Below are 8,875 nucleotides of genomic sequence, written 5' to 3' on the forward strand. Positions count from 1 at the left end.
TCTCTCTCTCTCTCTCTCTCTCACACACACACACACACACACACACACACTCAGTATTATGTGTGTCTTTATAAAAAAAAAGAGAAATGGTTGAAATGAGACATTGCCCTCAAATTTGCATTTATTAATAATGATACAATTTGAGTTCCAATATAGTGTGCCACGGCATCCTTTAGTAAAAATATCAAGGTTCAGAGAAGACAAGGTACATGTGGATTTCTCTCTTCAGTAGAGAAGAATCATGAAATCCAGAGTGGATGCTTCTCAGGTTTTACCTAGCAAACTAAAATAACAAAGTCATTTACGTATGTTCTAGCTGAAAATTCAAAAATAGAAATACAGAATTATTCAAGATCAAAGCAAGTTCACAGTATTTCAATCATAATAAAAATGTTCAAAGTGCAAAAATACCAAGACAATGTAACCAAAATAGACAATAAAATTGATTAAAAAATTAAAGGAAGAACAAATAAACTGGTTAATTGACAGACATAACTTTTGAGGTTATCTCAACTGTTTCTTATATAGTAAAAGCAAAACAAAACAAAACAAACAAAACAAAACAAAACAAACCATAAATTTTGGAGACTCAAAAATTATACAGTGACTCCAAATCAAATTTCTAAAGATGAAAAATTGTGAAACTTTATAGGATACATTTTCCTTTCTATTTTTCCTTAATTTCCAAACTTTTTTCATTTTTCCTTTTTGTTTAAATATTATAACTCATTCTGTTACAACAATGATGAATTGCATGGTGGCACACGCCTTTAATTCCAACACTTGGGAGGCAGAGGCAGGTGGATTTCTGAGTTCGAGGCCATCCTGGTCTACAGAGTTCCAGGACAGTCCTGGCTACACAGAGAAACTGTGTCTCGAAAAAACAAAACAAACAAAACAAAACAAGGAAAAGCTATAACCATAAAAGCTTAACCAATTGAATAATATTTAAAACTAGTTTCTGACATCATTAAATTAAAATAATAATCACCCCAAATTATTCACTGTCATAATATAATAATCAAAGTATAAGACCATTGCAATAGGTTTATAGCTCTATAGCATTAGACATTTACATTTTAAATGCTACCCCGAACATTCCCTATGCCCACCCCCCCCGCCCTGCTCCCCTAACCACCCACTCCCACTATTTGGCCCTGGCAATCCCCTCTACTGGGGCATATAAAGTTTGCAAGACCAAGAGACCTCTCTTTCCAATGATGGTCGAATAGGCCATCTTCTGCTACCTATGCAGCTAGAGACATGAGCTCAGGGGGTACTGGTTAGTTCACATTGTTGTTCCACCTATAGGGTTGCAGACCCCTTCAGCTCTTTTTGTATTTTCTCTAGCTTCTCCATTGGGGGCCCTGTGTTCCATCCAATAGCTGACTGTGAGCATCCACTTCTGTGTTTGCCAGGCACTGGCATAGCCTCACAAGAGACCGCTATATCAGGGTCCTTTCAGCAGAATCTTGCTGGTGTGTGCAATAGTATCTGGGTTTGGTGGCTGATGATGGGATGGATCCCTGGGTCTTGAAAAGCAAAAACAAAACAAAACAAAAAAATCAACAGATTTTTTTCCCCTCTGGAATGTCCACTTTTTGTCTTCATCTAACTGTTTTTTAATATCTAAAAGCTGATTTATTTTGTCATTGCTATTGCAGTCATTTTTCTGTCCAGAGTTTACCATTCTCTGACATTTCTTTCTAAAATTCATTTATTGTTTTCTATTTTGATATTTGAGCAACATCTGTTAATTGTGACATGTGAGACTCAAAAATTTTAATTATGAATTAATTGATGTGTTTTTACCGACAAATCTCTGACTAAAAATATCTAAATATCTACTTTCCATTCATTTATAAACAAAAGTTTCTCATCTTCAACTTTAGTACAATCTAGAGTAGAATTCATACGTTTGTATTAGTGGAAAACTAAATCTATATATCAGGGCTGACATTTCTTAAAATTGCTTTTGTTATTTTTCCTTAGGTTTCTACATACACTTAATCTTTAGATATACTCCACTATTTCCTGTTTCCTAGGAGACAGTATCAAAGAATGTGTGCTGAATTTGTTTCAGCTGTACTTTAAGAGTCTGTTGAAAGTAACGTATAATATTTCTGCTTGTATTTGTTAATGTAATATCACAGGGCAGATCCCTGAGGACATAGGTTTTGGAATAGTGATTTGCATGTAGAGTATTTGTAAGGAAATGGTCTCAGCTTCTAAACCTGTAGAGAGAAGAGTGTAAGTAGAAAAATTTGAGCAGTACCGGTGACTAAAAAGGCTTTAGTTCTCTCTTGAGAACCTATAAGGCTTTAATACCTTATAGAGTTTTCTTTAACTGAGACAAAGGTGACATAAGATCACTTTTTCTTTCCTCCAAAAGAGACATAGATAAAGAATGTGTCTTGCCAATTGCAGTTGCCAGAGTGGAAGATGTCTGTATCAGCCTTCAACACTTCCACCAACTACTTACATGAATATCTCGGTATGGGGTGTCTGTATGTAGGTGAATCACTGCAGTATAAAATTTATTAAAACAAATTATCAATATAGTTGATTCATCATTATTCAGTGCCTTATAAATAGGATTAAAATCTCCAAGTACCCAAGCATTGATGTTATAGTATCATTTTTACAAACAATTGTTAAAATAAATTTTGTTATACTTTGAGTAGGATGTTACCTTATGTTTGACAAATGGGTATAAGTAAATATAACTCTGTGTGTGTGTGTGTGTGTGTTTGTGTGTGTGTTTGTGTGTGTGTTGTGTATGAGAGAAAGAGAGAGAGAGAGAGAGAGAGAGAGAGAGAGAGAGAGATACACCTCTACACCCAAAAGACTTGTGAATTTTGTTTATTATACCTATTTTCCAAATAGATTTACATCATGTAAATTTGATTCTCCATCAGAGAATAAACATGGACACACGCACACACACACACACACACACACACACACACACACACACACACACACACACAATACTATTCCTGATGCTGTAGACACATCTCAGTGGTTAAGCATGTGGTCTTTCCTTTCAAGTAGTCTAGATTTGACTCTTAGCATTATATAGCAGCATACAACCAATTGTAACTCCAGTTTCAAAAGATCCGACATGTACATCAAACCTTCATGTAATTGGCATGCATGTGGTTTGCAGAAATCCATGCAAACAAAATAGCCATACACATAAAAACATAAAATGCACATAAATAACATTACTTTTAACTTTAAAATTGAATTGTTCTAAGGTTTTCTAAAGGCAGCTCTTTTAATTTCATATGACTCAAATAAAATTTAAGTATTTTAAGTTAAATTAAAAATATTTATTGTTACATAACTGTACACACTGACACACTAATGTTTGGTTAAAGGAAGTTTCACTTTTGTTGCCCAGTCTTAGCAGCCATCTTTGATGAAAATACGTTCATCACATTTTAGCTTTGGTTTATATCACAGTGGCTTATTTGTTTTCCAAACTTACCCTGGGATAATTTTCAAGTCTGTTATCTGTGATAGAAATAGAAATGAATGCATCCAATGGAGTTCTTCTGTTTCTTGTTGTTGTTGTTGTTGGTGGTGGTTTGGTTTGATTTTTTTTAGTGACTCATGTTTTCAGGGTAAATTTCAGTAACAAAAATCAAAGACATACTAATTTTAACAATGAAAGAGGTAAGTCCAAAGCTACATATCTCAGATTGCTGCAGAAATATAGAAATCATGCCCTTTTTTAGCATCTCCTTGACTCTGATGATTTTCTTATCGTTATCCCTTTAAATGTAGTCTAGTTCCCTTGTATAGAACAATGGTGTCATTTGTAAAGTGTTAGAGGCTTACTATGAGTATACCTAGGCAGCTCTCCACATAAAGCTCTATGTCCAGAGTAGCTTTACGATTATAACATCTTAAATTATCACTTGGTAATTTACCTTTGGCTGTTTACTCAAGACAAAAAAAGTACTTTCTTTTACTTTCCTTCAATCTTTTATGAAAGTCTAAAGAAGTAGGGCATTTTCAGCTAGAAAGGCCATTGGAAAACTTTGATTAACAGACATCAGGGGGTTATCAACTCTGTAGACATTTGTTACAATTTAGAAATATGACAATGATTCACTTGAGTGAAAAAGTCCTAATGTTCTTGTTTTTAATAGCTGAATAGTACCACATTTTATAAATGAACCAAACTTTCTGTATCAATTCTTCAGTTTAGGAACATCGGGTTGGTTTCTAGTATCTGGTTAATGAATAAAGCTGATATGAACATAGTGGAACATGTGTCCTTGTGGGATAGTGAAGCTCTTTTTCCCATCTTCATGATGCCATTTTGTCCTATTGACAGTGTCCTTTGCCTTACAGAAGCCTTTTAGTTTCATGAGGTCCCATTTATCAATTGTTGATCCTAGAGCCAGAGCCACTGGTATTCTGGTCAGAAAATTGACTCCTGTACCAAATGAGTTCAAGGTTATTTCCCATTTTCTCTTCTATGAGATTGAGTCCATTTACCTGAAATATGAGATTGCCAGCCAACCATTCTGGATACCTTTGTCTCCAAGTGAAGAAACCAAAAACAGGATTACTACACTGCCTAGGATTTTTGACTCTGTTGACCAGGAGCAAATCAAATAGTTACTTAGACTGGAGGGAAACAATAAACTTATGTTTGGAATAAGTCTGTGTTAAACTGTCCCACTTGGCACTACAGTAGCATATTACTAGCATGGCTAGGAATTACCACATTTAACATTTATAGAAATGACTCTTAATTAATCCTTCCTTAATTAAGAAGAAAACATACTGTAGTCAGTATTTTGAGTTCAGGTCCAAATTGAAATTTGAACTTCTGAAGGATTGCTATAAATTTTGAACTGGACTGTCTAGCCTTACAATTATGTAAACAAATCTCTTGTAATACATTTCTCAATATCTATTTCTGACTATTTTTGTTTCTCAGAACTTTTATTGGCACATGATACATGATTCAATACATTTGAGGAGACATGAATTTTTAAGAATCCTGAGTAAGATAAGAATTATGCTATAAGAATTCAATTTCTTAAAGGCGACATTGAAAAACACACTTTGAGGAACTGAGAAAAGCACAGTTAGAAAGATTCAGTACTCTTGAAAAAAGAATAGGGGGAAAATTAGGCAACCAGTAAGGTGTAGGGGAGAATTAGGCATCCAGTAAGGTGTAGGAGAGACTTAGGCATCCAGTAAGTTGTAGGGGAGACTTAGGCATCCAGTAAGTTGTAGGGGAGACTTAGGCATCCAGTAAGTTGTAGGGGAGACTTAGGCATCCAGTAAGGTGTAGGGGAGACTTAGGCATCCAGTAAGGTGTAGGGGAGTATATAAAGGGTAATAGCTACAATAAGTAAAGACCATTTTCCTTTAGGTTCTAAAAATAAATAAAGCCAACTTTTCATAATTCTATGGTAATAATTACAAAGTTGTGAGAGAGGTTTTGTGGAAATTGCTCCTTTGGTAAAAACACTTGCTGTGCAAGGATGAGATCTGAGTTTGAACCTCAGCATCTTTACTACTGAGCATCATGGCTCAGTGTTTGCAATCTCAGTTCTGCTGAGTTGGAACCAGGGTAACTGTGGTACACTGAGCAGTTCAGCAAGCCAGATGCTTCACCAACCTTGTTTCAACAAAATATCCAGCTTCTGAAAAATGCCCAATGACCTCTTACCTGAAATATTCTTATTATTGGATGATAAACTGGAAGGCATATGGTGGCTAATATTGTTTTGTTCAACAAGGCCATCCTCTGCCACATATGTGGCTGGAGAGCTGGGTTCCTCCTTGTGTACTTTTTGGTTGGTGGTCCAGTCCCCAGAAGTTCTGGAAAGTCTGGCTGGTTGACACTGTTGCTTCCCCCACAGAGCTGCAAACCTGTTCAGCTCCTTCTTAGTCTCTACAACTCCTCCATCTCGGACCCTATGCTCAGTTCAATGGTTGGCTTTGAGCATCTGCCTCTGTATTTGTCCCGTTCTGGTAGGACCTCTCAGGAGATAGCCACATCATACTACTGTCAGCAAGCATTTCTTGGCATACTTCAATAGTGTCCAAGTTTGACTACAGTTTATGGGATAAATTCCTAGGTGGCACAGTCTCTGGCTGGCCTTTCCCGCAGTGTCTGCAACACACTTTACCTCCATATTTCCTCCTGTGAGTATTTTTTTTGCCCCTTCTAAGAAGCACTGAAACATCCACACTTTGGTCTTCCTTCTTCTTGAGCTTCATGTGGTCTATGAATTATATCTTGGGTACTCTACTCTTTTGGGCTAATATCCATTTATCAGTGAGTACACAGCATGTGTGTTCTTTTGTGATTGAGTTACCACATTTAGGATGATATTTTCTAGTTCCCTCCATTTGCCTAAGAATTTTATGAGGTTATTGTTTTTAATAGCTAAGTAATCCATTGTGTAAACATATCATGTTTTCTGTATTCATTCCTTTGTTGAAAGACATCTGGGTTCTTTCCAGCTTCTGGCTATTATAAATATGGCTGCTATGAACATATTGGAGAGTGTGTCCTTATTACATGTTGGAGCACCTTCTGGGTACATGCCCAGGGGTGGTACACCTGGGTCCTCAGGTAGTACTCTGCCCAATTTTTTTGAGGAACTGCCATACTGATGTCCATATTGGTTGTACTAGCTTGTAACCCCAACAACAAAGGACAAGTGTTCATCTTTCTTCACATCCATGGGATTTTTTTTTGAACTTAGCCATTCTGACTGATGTGAAGTGGGATCTCAGGGTTGTTTTGATTTGCATTTTCCTGATGATTAAGGATGTTGAACCTTTGGCGTATCTGTTCGTTTTCTTATATGCTGAGAAAGCATTTGACAAAATTCAACATCTCTTCATGTTTAAAGTCTTGGAAAGATCAGGAATACAAAAACTTGAAGCAATTGCACTAAAATCAGGGACTAGACAAGGCTGTCAGTTCTCTCCCTATCTATTCAATACAGTACTTGAAGTTCCAGCTAGACAACAAAAGGAGGTCCAAGGGATACAAATTGCAAAGGAAGAACTCAAAATATCACTGTTTGCAGATGATATGATAGTATACTTAAATGACCACAAGGATTCCAGCAGAGAACTCCTAAACCTGATAAACACCTTCAGCAAAGTGGCTGGATGTACAGTTAACACGCCCAAATCAGTAGCCTTCCTATATTCAAAGGATAAACAGGATACGAAAGAAATTAGGGAAACAACACCCTTTACAATAGTCACAAACAATATAAACTATCTTGGTGTGACTCTAACCAAACATGTTAAATGTCTGTATGAAAAGAACTTCAAGTCTCTCAAGAAAGAAAAGAAGACCTCAGAAGATGGAAAGATTTCCCATGATTGCTTATTGGCAGTATAAATATAGTAAAAATTAACATCTTTCTAAAAGCAATCTACAGATTCAATGCAATCCCCATCAAAATTCCAAGTCAATTCTTCATAGAGTTAGAAAGAGCAATTTCAAATTCATCCAGAATAACAAAAAAAGCCAGGATAGAAAAATCTAGTCTCAACAATAAAAGAACTTCTGGGAGAATCACAATCCCTGACCTCAAGCTGTACTACAGAATAACTATGAGAAAAACTGCATGGTACTTTTACAGTGACAGTCAGGTAGTTCAGTGGAATAGAATTGAAGACTCAGAAAGGAACCCACATACCTATAGTCACTTGATCTTTGTCAAAGGGGCTGCAATCATCAAGTGGAAAAAAGACATTATTTTCAACAAATGGTGCTGGCTCAACTGGTGGTTATCATGTAGAAGAATGCAAATTGATCCATTCTTATATCATAGCACAAAGCTCAAGCCCAAGTGGATCAAGGACCTTTACATAAAACCAGATACACCGAAACTAATAGAAAGGCAAGTGGGTAAAAGCCACACATTGTCACAGGGGAAAATTACCTAAAAAGAACACCAGTCGCTTATGGTCTAAAATCAAGTATTAACTAATGGGACCTCACAAAATTGCAAAGCTTCTGAAAGACAAAGGACACTACTGTCCATAGGACGAAATTTCTAACAACTATTTGGGAAAATATCTTCACCAATCCTGCATCTGATAGAAGGATAATATCCAATATATACAAAGAACTCAAGAAGTTAGATTCCAGAGAACCAAAGACCCCTATTAAAATTGTGGGACAGAGATCATCAGATATTTCTTAAATGAAGAACCAGGAATGGCTAAGAAAAAACTTAAGATGATTTTCTATTGGAGCATTTTTTTTTTAAATCATAGTAACAGAAAAAAATTGAATAAGAAAAAATTTTGCGGCCACAGCTTCTGGGAAGGGTCCCATTTCTGGTTTCAGTCACCCGGCACCTTTCCTGCCGGAAGAGGGGTGTCTGCCCGGGAGGAGTCTCAAGGCCTGAGCCAGAAGGTGAGCCATCTTTGCTCTTGTGCACTGCCAGGGAGAGGGTGACCTGGAGAAGTGACGCAGCTTCTGGGCTCCAGTCTGCTCTGGCAAGAGTGTGGACCACAGAAACTACACAGCTTGAGGACAGACAGAAGAAACCTAACTTCTGGGACAGACTCTATATCTGGCTTCAGAAATTTGGGCACCTTACTCGCCAGAGGAAAGGTGGCCACCTGTGAGGGTTCTGTCTGACAGAGCAGGTGAGAGAGTTATATCGCATCCAGGATCCCTCAGTGGCTAGACTGTGTAGGTGAGTGAATAATCTGCAGAAGCAAATCATCTTCTGGCACAGGCCCAGTTTTGGGCCTACATCTTCAGCAAGGAGGCAGATCTGAACACCAGTCCTCTGTGCACATTCCCTGCTAGAAGAGAGCTTCCCTGCAGAGAGTAATCTGACCACTGAGACTCAGGAGA

Source organism: Mus pahari, chromosome 19, assembly GCF_900095145.1.
Source record: "Mus pahari chromosome 19, PAHARI_EIJ_v1.1, whole genome shotgun sequence".
NCBI lineage: Eukaryota > Metazoa > Chordata > Mammalia > Rodentia > Muridae > Mus > Mus pahari.